Here is a 14,328-nt window from a genome sequence, read left to right on the forward strand (position 1 = left end):
AGCTCCGCTCTTAAAGTGCTGCTGTCCTGTATAGCCTAAATGAAAGTTACCTTAATGATTAGGCAGACACTTTTGAGTGGCATCAATGTAAAGACTTGTGTAGACTGTAATCACAATTGAAAGTTGGAAGTGTGAATTGCACTGACTTCCGTAGGTGAGGGTTACTCAGCCATGACTTTTAAACTCTCTAGTTACACTTGAAAAATAAAGCAGTAATTATTTAAAATATTTTTATTATTATTTCTAAAAAAAAAAAAACCACCCCAAACTTTATATTTTGTTTCATTATTTTTCCTCAGCTACATGTCAGATTCTGTCTATAGCTGATGCTCTGCAATGCACTTAGTTTTGTGTACAGTGTATTTATTTCAGTTGCCATTCTGTATGCTCATTAACTCATTATTTACATTAGAATAATATTATACTCCAGGGGAAAATATTTTACTGATGATTTGTGCCAAAGTACGTCATTGATACTTTTTGTTTGTTTTTTTTAAAACAACAAACAAAAAAAGGGCAAAGACATCCATTTCTGGCTCTTATTACTTAAAGTAGCACACATTTATGGTAAACCCTACAGGTTCTGCAAGTGTTTTCAAAACATATATAAAATGTGTGAAATTACACGTACATACATACATGGTTAACTCCTCAGTAGTGACTTACACTTTATTAAATTTTTGAAGACCGTTTGTGTGAGGCTTTCCTTTCAGGGAAGAACAGGCTAAGTAGTAGGAAATTTGTTTCTGTGTTTGTTTTGATTCTGAGATTTCTGTATGTTGAGCAGGCTCAGAAAGGAAGACATCAGGCTTTGAAGAATGTTTCAAGCCTATGCAATCAATAAGTTTGTTTCTTCACTCTCTATAAGAGGTTCCTTTTTAAGTACTGTGACCATTTATTTGCCTCATGGCAGTATATTGAAGAACATTTATATTAAATGTAGCTTCTTCATAACATATTTCTTACCTGTTTATATGTCCAACAGAAATGTATGTGCACATATAATATACATTTTTACTATAAACCCACAGAAAACTTGAGCAAGAAAACTCCAAGGCAGAAATCTGTGGAAAAATAATGGTTAAAAGTGGTTTTGTTCTTCATTATTGCTTATTCAAGTAGTATATCTTATAGATCATATTCATCTCCTAGTAAGTTCAGCAGTGAAGTGCACAAGGGTTCATACCGCATCGTCTTTTAGGCAAAAATTCATGATTTGCCTCTTTTCCTCAATATGGTGAACCCAGAGAAGAAGGAATAAATTGATATTTGAAGGCAGATCAGTTAAATAAATAAGCCACAAATGTAGCCGAAGTACTACTTCAAAGCTGGTTTATTTGTTTCTGAAACTAATGAAGAAGTTCATAGAATCATGGAATGGTTTGGGTTGGAAGGGACCTTCAAAGATCATGTAGTCCAACCTCCCTGCCATAGCAGGGACATCTTTCACTAGATCAGGTTGCTTAAAGCCCTGTCTAGCCTGACTTTTAACACTTCCAGGGATGGGGCATTCACAACTTCTCTGGGCAGCCTGTTCCAGTGTTTCACCACCCTCATAATAAAAAATCTGTACTGTTAAAAAGTGCTCAAAAAAGTTGTGCCATTATGAAATGGCAGCATATAATGAACAATTATTTTTCACAAATTATTTAGTGAGGTATTTCTTAATTTCTGAAAATATTTTGTATTATCAGAGCAGAAATTATGTGTTGTTATAAATATATTGTTTAAAATACATGCATGCTGTAGAAATAAAAATGCATAGTAAGCATACCTGGCCCTTGACTTGTTGATGAACACTTAGCTTATGAAAAAGAATTACAATGGTTTAAATAATTCTGAAATGTTAAATGGTTCTGGTAGTTAATTGCCAGGGTTAAAATATAGTCTCTTTTGTGAGGATGATATGTTGATTCCTTCCCCCCAAGAGAACTTAAATCTTCCTCCTGTTCTTCCAAAACCCTGCAGAAAACACAGACAAAGCAGCTTCTCCCTATTTTGGATGAGCTGAATAAGCAAGTAAAACCAGAGGAAGAGAGTTTTATTTGTCTGACCGCTTGGGTCTCTCTCTGGGAGGGAGAAAGGAAACTTATGAATTCCTACTTTGTTCTGACATGTTTCCTAACCAGAAAAGATGATGTGTCCTAAGGGCTTAAAGTGGGAGAACAAATAAACGGAATCAAAAGATAGAACAAAGGATACAAAATATGCAGGGTATATGACATGCATCTATTTTAAATGACAAATATGTGAAACTGAAGTTACTCATATTTATAGGATAATAAAGACCAGGACTTGTTGGATTTTGTCATTAGCTTTTACTTCCTAGAAGATATTTTTCAAGACTACTAAACCAAAAGAACAACAACAAAAATTAAGTGTTCAAATAATTTCTAGCATCTCAAATAATGAGTTTACATTTTAACTTTGTCCTAGTGATTCTTGTAGTGCATGCGGTATAGCATTATATGGAGGAGATATTAAAAAAAGTTACTATCCAGTGTTCAGAAAGTTGCAGTCAAATTGCAGCAGGGAAGGTTGCCATCTTATGTGAGGCTGCGGCTTCTTCATTACTTGCTCTATGCCCCTCTCAAAGTTACTTTCAGGTGGATTTTGTATCACTTGAATCTGCATAGTCTTAAAAAATAAAATTAAATGAAAACTCCTGTTGCCAAGGGAATGCAAAGTAGTTAGCATGTCTTCACTGCTCTGCAATAGAGAGCAATAGCAGAGAAAGGCATTGGCACTGAGAAATGAATGGAGATACATTTTCAATCATTACGAAAAATTTCACCAAGCTTATTGGTGAATATATAGAAAAATTCATTCTAGATAATTGCCAGCTAGAAGCCAAACGAGTATTAGATTGACCATTTATTTATGGAAATTTCCAATTAACTTATGAAAAAAGTTATGAAATTTTTCAGAAACAATGTCTTTTTCCAGACAGAAGCCATACACAATAACAATTGTGTATGGGTTTTATATATCTCCTTCTGCCAAAAGATTATTTGTCCAGTATATGATGGCAGAGTCAGCTAGAATAATTTACCATATCACATTATGCAGTAACTAACTAATTCAAAATAGAAAAGCTGAGATGCTCTTGCCAGCTGTTTGTACTCACCTTGCCTAATAAAGGCTTTTACTTTTAATTTCATAGAATCATTTAGGTTGGAAAAGACCTTTAAGATTGTCAATTCCAACCACAAACCTAACACTGCCAAGTCCCACGAAACCATGTACCTAAGTGCCACATTTACATGTCTTTTAAATACCTCCAGGGATGGTGACTCAACCACTTTCCTGGGCAGCCTGTTCCAGTGCTTGATAAGCCTTTCCGTGAAGAAATTTTTCCTAATATCCCATCTAAGGTTGTTGTCATCCTAGCTTTTGCAGATACCAGCTATCTGTGCCAAAGGTGGAGGATGAACTTTAAAGTTGAGAATTTTTTCTACAGAACAGGTAGTCAATACTTTTCTAGTTTTTTGTACAAAGTTGTTCCAGTTCAAGAACTTGTGTTGTACTCTGTGTTAATAGTGTGATACAGTGTCCTGGTTTTGGCTGGGATAGAGTTAATTTTCTTCCTAGTAGCTGGTACAGTGCTGTGTTTTGGATTTAGTGTGAGAATGATGTTGATAACACACTGATGTTTTAGTTGTTGCTAAGTAGCGCTTATCTTAAGCCAAGGATTTTTCAGTTTCCCATGCTCTGCCAGCAAGCAGGTGTGCAAGAAGCTGGGAGGGAGCACAGCCAGGACAGCTGAGCCGAACTAGCCAGAGGGATATTCCATACCATGGAACATCATGCCCAGTATATAAACAGGGGGGAGTTGGCCGGGAGGGGCGGATCGCTGCTGGGGCATCGGTCAGCAGGTGGTGAGCAATTGCGTTGTGCATCACTTGTCTTTTCTTGGGTTTATTTCTCTCTCTTTTTTGTTATATTCCTCTTCATTACAATTAGTATTATTGTTATATTTTATTATTATTATTGTTAGTATTTTATTTTACTTTAGCTATTAAACTGTTCTTATCTCAACCCATGAGTTTTACTTTTTTTTCTGATTCTCCTCCCCACCTCACTGGGAGCTGGGAGGAGTGAGGGAGTAGCTGCATGGTGCTTAATTGCTGGCTGGGGTTAAAACATGACATACACAATACATGAAGTCCTTGAAACTGTCTCATTCAAGCCAAAGTTACTTAAAACAAAATAAATTAAAACCAGTCTATTGCTGACCTGAAGCGTTATTAGGCAGTCAGTTCTTGACTCCAGAAAGAAAAGAAAAGAAAGCAAAGGAGGAAGAGGGGAAAAAAAAACCCAAAATGTGTGAGCACTTGCTTTAGGTACATGAACAGTTGACACATGATTAATATTTTATTGAACGGGGTCCTTGTTTCAAGGGCACGGATGAACTGTCTTTGTGATCAGATGTTGCAAGGTTACTATATAGCACTATGTCACATTTGGTAGTAGTTGAGGTGTCCAGGTGTTGTTAAAGTTTAATTCCATGTTGAGTGCATTGTTCTGGTTGTCTTTTAAGCCAGTGGGGTAATGACTTTGTAAAACAAAATCTGTCTCTTAAGAGTCTGCAGTCTTCAAGACGGGTTGAATTTACAGTTTGACATTTAGGTTTCTGACTTTTCTCTGAACTCCACTGATTTTGGTGTTGCCTCCGGATATGTTGTCATTAGTACAGTGCACACATATGAGCTTCAAAGTGCACCATTTGAAAATATGCACGGTTCTTTAATTTCACACCAATTATGGCTCTGCTTATTGTGTCATTTTGCAAGCTAATATGTTTTGGTGACTGTTTACAACATCACTCTTTCAAAGACACGGAATAACTTCAGTTTGAGGACATATGATTGTCATCTGTTACATCTCCTTGTTTCTAAAGCATTGCTTTTTTAGTTAAAGGATATTCAGGCATGTGTTGTGTAGACATGAACATAACTATTCCATCATCAGATAACATATGTTTGCTAGAACATATAGTATTGCCTTGTGTTACTCATTGTTAGACTCATGCCAGAGATTTTTCTTTTTTTTGCCCCAGCTTATCAGGTATTTTAAAATACATATTTGTTTTAATATCTCCACATGCTCAACATTTCATTTCCTGAAGTTAACACTAAATTAATTAAGTAACCAGTAATAGCTGGATTCTGTGCTTTTGTTGTGGATGAACAATGGAATTGTGGCATCCTGACATATTCAATAGAAAGTACTGACTATATCCTCAATGAAAGAATAGGCTGCAGAGACATGAAATGACATGTGATAGCTGCCCAGGAATTTATGACAGAGTATAAAGTAGATTTCCATATGTCTTTTGTAGTTTTTTAGGTGTATGATTTTTTTTTTTTTTTTTTTTTTTTAGCTAGTGATGTACTTTGACTATGTTATGTGAAGTAACTTAAAAGAATGTCCTTTGAAATAAAAATTTGAGATGACAAAATACAAAGGAAGGAAATCTTTATTTAAACATGGAGCTCTTTCTGGCCTAGTCTTAATGAGAATTTATTGTCTTAATCAGATTGATTAGTATCTATGTGATCTAAGGGGTCAGAATACATATTCATAATGACAGCTTCCTAGCATCAAAAATTAAGACTACAACATGTAGCCATGTTTCTGTTAATTCCTATAATTTGAGTTTCTGTTTGGTGATATGGTAATAAGATTATGTTAATTTTGAGAAGTTCTTCAATTAAGGGGGGAATTTTCCTTTTGACCACTATGAAAATTTGGTATAGGGTGGGAAGGGGAAAGTTAAGTTGAGAAGTGAGTACTGACACTTAATGAAGACATACTTAAAAGACTAGAAATTTTGAGGTGCTAGTTCTGTCATGTGTCTGTGTACTAGGTGTATAAGAGTATTTAGACTAGAGACATATGAATGTGTGGAAATCCCCCCAAAATCCTAAGACTAAGAGCCAGAGAACTGTTTCCATGGTTCTGTCAGACAGACCAAACCGAATCTAACCTGACCTGTGTAGACTGTGATCAAAGGGGATTCATGAGACAGTGTTTCTCCCAAAGCCTTATTTAAAATGTTTTATTAAACATATAATATGAACCCTATTCCTGATCTGAATCATAATAAAGAGTTTTGTCAATGCTATTTATATTCAAATATTTGCAAATAATATTTTATGTTAGTTGGCATGCCTGTGTGCTTACTGGCACTGCAAGGCAGCACAGTTGCTTTCTACACTGATATCAATTATGTTGAGGCACTTCAACACAGAAAATACACAAGCAAAGAAACTAATAGCTTTACCAGTGCCTGAAGTTGCATGTGCTGTGCTAAGCAAACATTGTAAATTATAAACTGATTTTATCTTCAGAAAAAGGAGACTTTTATTCAAAAATGGAAAACATCTGTAATAGTTGAGAACACCATGAATTCATCAATGCCAAAGTTATATGCACAGGTAGTGTACTGAAAAAAACACTTGCTATTACATTCAAGTGAACAGGCATTCTGGTTGGAATGAGACATTAATATTTGTTAGTGTTGCTTTGCAGTGAATGTTATTAAATGCCACCTTGTTCAAAAACAGAGATGTGTTAAGAAATTAAAAAACAAGTTATAAAAGCATGCTGTTCGGACTCGTATAACACTCTCATAAGGTAATCAGCATCTCCAAATACTTCATAAAATATAATCACCAATCTTGATGTGGAAGAAAATTAATTTTATATATATATTAGTTGGATATTCAGGAAGTTATGTTAGGCAGGTATGAACTGGAGTGGGGGTGGGGGAAGAAACTGGGGCCGGGGGAAGTGTGTTCGGAAGTTTCAGCGTTTTGAGATCTGAAACCAAGGAGTTCTGATTAAATTATCTTTAAGGTTAATAAGATCTAGTAAGAGATTAAGTATTTCACTGTTTTGGAGACCTTTGCAGCAGGCATGCAATATAATACCTTTATACAAAACGTTTATGGAAATTACAATTTTTCTTAAGAAATATCCCTTAAAATATAATAAAGGAGAATTGCATGTGTTACAACTATGGTTTTAATCTCTGTTATTCCCAATTTCCTGAAACTTTTTCTGAGACCCAGTGAAACTGCTGTTTCTTGAGATATGTGTGATGGTCTAATTGTTAAGCAGTATAAAGCTTTCTGTGAACTCTCCCAACTATGGAAAGGACAATGGAGTATTGAAGTTGAGGGGAAGAAAATAATCGCATCTTTATTAAGATGCAATAGCAATTTACAAACTTTACCAAAAGCATAAATCTTTGCTGGCATGCTCAAGAGGCATCAAGCTCTGAAAATTTGTTGTTGTTCTTATTTTAAAGCTAATGCACAGCGCTTTATAGTAATTCAACCATCAATTCTAATCACAATGCATGTTTTATTTTATACTGAAGAATACTGTGGAATCCAAAGTATAAAGTACTAACTCTAGTAAAACTAAAAGAAAAACTAGCTAATTTTGTAAAAGCCAAAATAGAGTTAAAAATAGATTTTTACTGCTTTAGGAAGCATCCTTTGATTTGGGAGACCTATTAGAGTTTGGGAAACCCACACACGGTCTGTTTATGGCAATGTATAACTTGCATTATTTGCAAATGAGTGGTCATTTGCTGGGATAACCCAGCCAAGCACAAGGAAATTGGAAGCTGGAAATAATGAGGATTATGATGAATCAGTCTGAGAAAGTAGCTTACTGTGTAATCCAGGAGAAAACTCATAGACTTTAAAGCTATGTTCACCACAGGGGTACTTTAATTGGCTTTGCCTGACAGGTATAAAAATGTATTAGAGGTTTCTTTATTTTAAAATTATTTCAGAACTAGTTTCATATGCTTTTTTTTTTTTGCATTTGAGTTTTACAGAATAAAAATAACATGGACAGTGTGGAAATCGTAACTGGAGTTCAGTCTGAAATAAGAAAAGCTGTATTTTGAAAGCATTATGTCAAACATGGACAGGGTTAGATCAGTTTCTGTGCTTCTGTGCCAGGTCATTTTCATTTGCCAAGCAACTTTGAGTTTTGGTTGTATTATTTTTTTTAAATTAAATTAAATAACTAGTCTAATTTGGGACATGAAAAGATGGAACTAAAGCCCTAACTAGCTGTGCATGTATTACTATCCTAAAACTGTTATCATACCTTCAATGGGATACGTACCACATGTTTTTATAGCCACACAAATTATACTATAATGGTGCTAAATTATAAATGTGTAGCCTATGTTCTTTGAATTACTATTTGTCCTTGAAATATTCTGTGAAAGTTAGGCATGTAGGCATTAGGTAAATCTGTACGTGCAGTATGAATATCATAAATACATCAAAGAGAGAATCAGGTTTACAGTTCAAGTAATCTCAAATCTTGCAGCAGAGTTAATTCAGCCATTGAAGATAGATTTGAAAGTAGTTTTTAAGTTAACAGTTTGGTTTTGATAAGCTGGTAAGTATAAACGCAATGGATACATGGCTCTGGCATTATTGATAGATGGATGATTATAGTAGTAAAGTACGATACCCTGTTGGTATTGTAACTCTACCAATCACCATAGATGATACTATTTTTAGCAGTGGCATATTCCAAATGTGAATCAAGAATGAGTAAGTGATGCTTATCCTGATGGTCCTAAATATTTGGCTATTAAGCAATGTATTTGCAAAAGCTTTATGGCCAGTGAAAAGAATCATTTTATTTAGAAGAGCAGCTGTCAATACAGATTGAATCTGCTTCTTGTAGAGTCTTTTCTGGTAACAAAGGTGTTTCTTGAAAAAGCTAACCTCATTATAATTAGATTAAAATAAATAAACGAAGCTGTTTAGAAAGCTTGAATCTTCCTCCTGGCATCTTGGACGCCATTCTCTTTATTTTGGGGAAGAGCTGCTGCTTTGTTTTTAATACAGAAGGGTACATCTTACATTCTTTTATGTGACCAGACACTGTATGAAAAGGTAGAAGTGAGAAAACATTCTATTCACACTTAAAAAACCACAAAACAACAACAACAAAAGTATGCTAAGGGCTGATGCTCTGCTTTAATCCTCTTTCAGGGAGAAAAAATAAAGAGAAGTGGGGGACAATGCAGTCTTGAAAAAACATGTCTTCAGGTAGACTTGCAGCTAAATAATTGCTGGAAGAATTGAAAGACAAATTTTTAAAGGGCAGATTTCAAGGCACCTGTAATGCTAACCATAATAAATGCTTATTTAGTATGTTCAGAAGCTATTACCAAGATGGCTGCTAACTTCTTTGTAATTATTAAAAAGTTAATATTCTGGAATTAAATTAGTATCTCCTTGGAAGACAAAGTAAATAACATTGATGTTTTGTTCTGAAGACATTCACAGTATAATAGATTAAATGAATGATAGAAAGAAGAGTACTGCAATAACAAAAGGGATACTCATCCAAGGTAGTCTTGATTTATTTTTATTTATATGTCCTATAAATGCTGGGCTTAGTTTAAAAAAGGTTGAAAATAGGTCTGCGTGGTGAACTTGAAAATCAGGAAGCTGAAGTGTAAATTTATATCAATCTAACCGCTTCATATTTGCTTGACTGCAGCCCTGCCACTATTTCTTTGCTCTGAACTTGAAAAAATACCTTACTATTCCTACTAAGGTTGCAGTGCCATAAGGACCTGCGTGGTAAGGTCAGAGGAAATTTTTGGGCCGTATGCTATACACTATTGTGCCAGGGGTCAGTCCCAAGCACAAGAAATTTGGACAATTTTCCATTTTTTGACCTAAGAGCTATACATCATGCATTGGTGCCCAAGTCTTTGGCAGTGTGGATGTTGCACTGTGTACCATTTAGCAAATGGATTACATTGCTTTCAATTTAGTGTACTCTATGACGATATATGAAGAGGTTAATGTGAGGAAGTCAGTGTTCTGTAAATCAATATCCTACCTCATTGCACAATAATTTTCCTGCATAAAGGACCTCTGAATTATAGCGGGCTCAATGTATTTAATAATTTTTTTTGACCATAGGATTAATAATAGCATTTAACTCACATTATAACTACAGACCCTATCTATCGCAAATATTTTTGCCACATATCTCACACAGTTGAAAAAAAAATCTGTTATACCCCTTTCTTAGCAATATACCAATCTTCAGATTTTCCTATAGATCTATATACCTTGCACCTGAATAAATAGACATCTTGATTTCTTTTTTTTCCCCATTTTGTCTGAGTACTTTTCCTCAGCATGACTGTTAATGGTGATGTCTGGATTTCTATGTAATTCCTAATACCTCTGTGTACACTTAAGATTCATATCTTAGTTTCAAGCCAAAGGAGTCCCAGTTCTTTTTGTCTGTAAAAATCTGTATGAAGCAACAACATTGCTTCAAGATGTATCTCGTTCACAGCCATAAAAGCTGTAATTGCCAATACATCTTTCCACTGTTTCAGCAAGAAAAACGTCACAGTTTTGCTTTTCACTGATACTAGATGGTTACCAAAGTTCAGTCAGTCTTCTGCTGGATAAAAATTAAATAGACATGTTGGTAACAAGTCATGAATGCAATGTGTTCATCACCTTGAATGGGGTCAATAAGGTTGTCAATGAGATTTTGATTTGACAAAGGACTCCAATATAACGTAGCATCCTTGTTGAAGAAAACATTTAAATACATAGTTGTTTGATTTGCATTAAGACATCAGCATTGCTGAAGCACACTGAGCTAATATGCTTTCCTGAAAGAGCTGAATTTATTAATATTTGCAGAAAAGCAATACACTGGAAAAAGAAAATGGGGAAAAAAAATTATTTCGAATATATTTACTTATCTTTATAAATTAATGAATTTGGGCTCCTTAAGTTATCCATTGCATATATTTACAAGCATGACTATATGAACCAGATGATTCTTAAACTGCAGTAGAAAAAAAACTAGTAAGAATGTTCATTGTCTTAAGAAATAACGTGACAGGTATCCATCTAAACTATTCTGGGCAAGCAAAATCTTGCATACTGCCCCCTAAATTATGATAATGTTGGTTGCCACAGCCTGTGAGTGTGGGAGTTTTTAATACTATAAAACAAGCAAACAAAAAAAGCTGATTTTACTGGAATAGAACTAAATTTTTTATACCGTTGAATAAATAGTTGGTGGAAAAGTTCATGCTTTTATCTAGAGACTGTGTATCTCTCCATTTCCTTCTCCCTCTACAGAGTAACTGTATTAAAAAAACAGAGAGAGACAGAGTAAGCTGAAGAATGTTCTTCTGATCCTCATGTTCTGTCATAGCTAACATTACTATTCTGTTTCTACTACTGAAAAACTACTGCTGTCCATTTACAAGGCACCATTTTAGATGCCGGACATCAAGTGATAATTTCAGATATTCACAGTAACATTCACATTTGGTCAGTCTAGTATCTTGTAGTAACATGTATATAGCCAAGTAGTGAATTCGATCCACTTGTGTCAGTCTCTGTAGAAATGCATGCCGAGGTGATAATCCCTTTTCCAAAGACCTGGGGATTTCAGTACCTAGTCGCACCCAAGGAAGTATGTGTATGGGACAGGAAAAATATTTAATGTGTTTCCTGTACCTGTTTCCCAAAGACCACCTGAGCATGCCAGTCATAAGAGCTTCCTTGCTATTGCACAAATGTAGGAAACAGGTGATTTCTCTCATGTTTTTCTTCTCATATACTGTATCCCCTTTATGAGATTGATCTGTGTTTAACATCAGTCCCTTCTAGAGAGGATAAGTAAAAACTGATACATGATAAATGTTCATCACCTCATTAATGTGTTCCTAGTGCATATTCAGGTGTACTACCATGAGGAGGAGAGCATAACAACCGATTTTCACAACAGATTAAATCTCCCCCTTTAAATAACAAATGCCTTTTCAAGTTAACCAAAACTTAAGCTCCACTAGAAACAAGAAATCTGGAAGCAGAGCCATTCAAAGATTTGAAATACAGATTCCCTTGTGTTTTATGACAGCCTTGTCCAAAATAAGGTGTTCTGTACATCGTTAAAACAAATTACTTACTTTGCAGCTATTTTGAACCTTACAGTTTGTGATTTAGCAAGCTCAGTCTGAAAAAAATCTCTCTGATGTAGGTAAGCAGAGGTCATTTGCTGAGTGAAAAGATCTCTCTCTCTCTCTTTTTTTTTTTTTTTAAACAAGATAAGAAAAATTCTACCCTCGCTGTGGAATGCATGGATTGTTGGAAGGCAACTCTTTCAATCAGCATCCAAAATATTCTAACATTTATTTGATTTGTGAGGTACAATATGAGTAAGTTGGGGGATTTTCATTGTTTTATTTTATTTTATTTTGTACAGTTCCCCCCTCCCCCCATGTAATGTGCTCTGTAATAAATTTGTTTTGCATGTTCTTGTTTGCATAACATTATCATGAAGTAATAAATCCTTCTTTGCTATGTACGAAACTATAGAAATCTTTTCTTCTAGTAGTTCTCCCAGGAAGAGAAACCCATCTGAATTGATCAGGCCTAAGCAGTGGCCTGTGTGAGAAAAGAAATAAATGAGTTTTCCCTTATTGAAAAGCTATATCATACTAATAATATTTTATTAGGACAAATACATTCATGCTTAATATTCCTTATGCATTTAATAGTCTTGACAGTCCTGGATGGCATGTGTCTTTCTGTGGCTTCCCATCAAATATCACAATATTACCAAGTAAATATGTTGGAAATAATGTAGGTTAGCTTGTGACTAGCATCACAAAAGATACTCACTACAGCATTGTCAATAAATTATCTCACCCGTCTCAGTACACTTTCTACTTTGCATCTTTCATACAACTTGTTTCTAAAAATGGCATCCAAAGCTCTTACTTATTTACAAGACCATCTGGATTGCAGATATGTAAAAGAACTCTTAAATTTGTAAGCATGAATTAATTAAATAAAAAGTTCTTCTTTATTGGGTACATAATGTATCTTGCTTTTCCTAATCATGCTTTACAGCAACCATAGATAATACAGTTAATTTCATAGGTAAATTTAAAAAACCCCAATCTTTTTGATAAATAGACAACAAAACCTAAATATTCATGAGAGAGAAAATATTTCAGAATGCTGATCTCTTGTATGCTTCCACGGCTCATCCCATGCTGTTGCTGTCTCATTTCCACATTAGAGGTAATTTTGTGCTTTATAGATGCAAAATTCTTATCATTGATGGGAATTCTAAAAATTTTGATAGACTGGGAGAAGCAGAGGGAGTAGGAAACATGAAACTGGAACAAATAAGGGACATATATGTGCTGAGACGGATGGTACTAAAGAATGGGACTGGTAGTGAGCAGGTAACTCTAAGGTACTGATTGTCCTGGAGAGATCAGTTTACTAGTGGTTGGATAAGGAGAGTGGAACTGGAATGAAAAGAATGAGAGCTGGAGACTAAGAAAATGAGATTAGGAAAAAGAACCAAAGAGAGAGAAGTAGAAGTATATTAAGGACGTGTTGGCTGCAAAGACAGAGAAATGATTGTGCTGGTGTGAAAAACTGTACATATTAAGGAAAATTTATTTGAGAGCTGGAATGAATCTAAAATTCCTGTATCTCGCCTTTCCACTCTTGTCAGGAAATACCTGTGACACTCTCCAGCTAGAATATGCCATTCTTGGCAGGGTTATTCCATGAGAAAGATGACAACCTACTGCTTTTATTGCATGAGATAAAAGTATATTTTTAATGTAACTAGCGGAATGCTGTCTGGAGCAGCCTTGTTGATGATCTACATGCATATAGATACAACATGATATAATTAAACTCCTGTTATTCATAGTCTTTAAAACACAGAAAATTATGCACAGGCTTCTCCTTCACTGCTGTTTGTTCAATGTCAAATTAGCTCCTTTGTCCATATACATATGCATTATGATACTGTCTGTAATTAAATAAGCATGTACTGTGGTTTCCACCGAATTGCTGTCTACTGTGGCGCTTTGCAGATAAATCAGGGCTGGGAACATGCCTTGGATTTAAATCAAGAATGGTGAAGAAAACTGTCATCTGTGGGACAATAAAGTTAATGAAGTGGTTGGAAGTATAATAAATGAAGCAAGGATTTGCAAGATTATATGTGGTCTTGTGGTAAAATGTGGTGAGTTAGATTTTGCCCAGTGATTGCTAAGGCTAGCTTATGACAGGATACCAAGCTTAGCCTTTTATGTTAAATGTAGATACTGAGACTTTCAAAGCCAGGCTGCATAACAAATTGGATTCCAAGTGAAAATTCTAAATTTCTTCAAGTTTCTTCTTTATCTTTATCACTATGCGGTACCAAAACCACAGTTTTCACAGCCATGAATTGTGTGGTCTTCCTTTTCTGCAT

Source organism: Gymnogyps californianus, chromosome 5 (genome assembly GCF_018139145.2).
Source record: "Gymnogyps californianus isolate 813 chromosome 5, ASM1813914v2, whole genome shotgun sequence".
Classification (NCBI taxonomy): domain Eukaryota; kingdom Metazoa; phylum Chordata; class Aves; order Accipitriformes; family Cathartidae; genus Gymnogyps; species Gymnogyps californianus.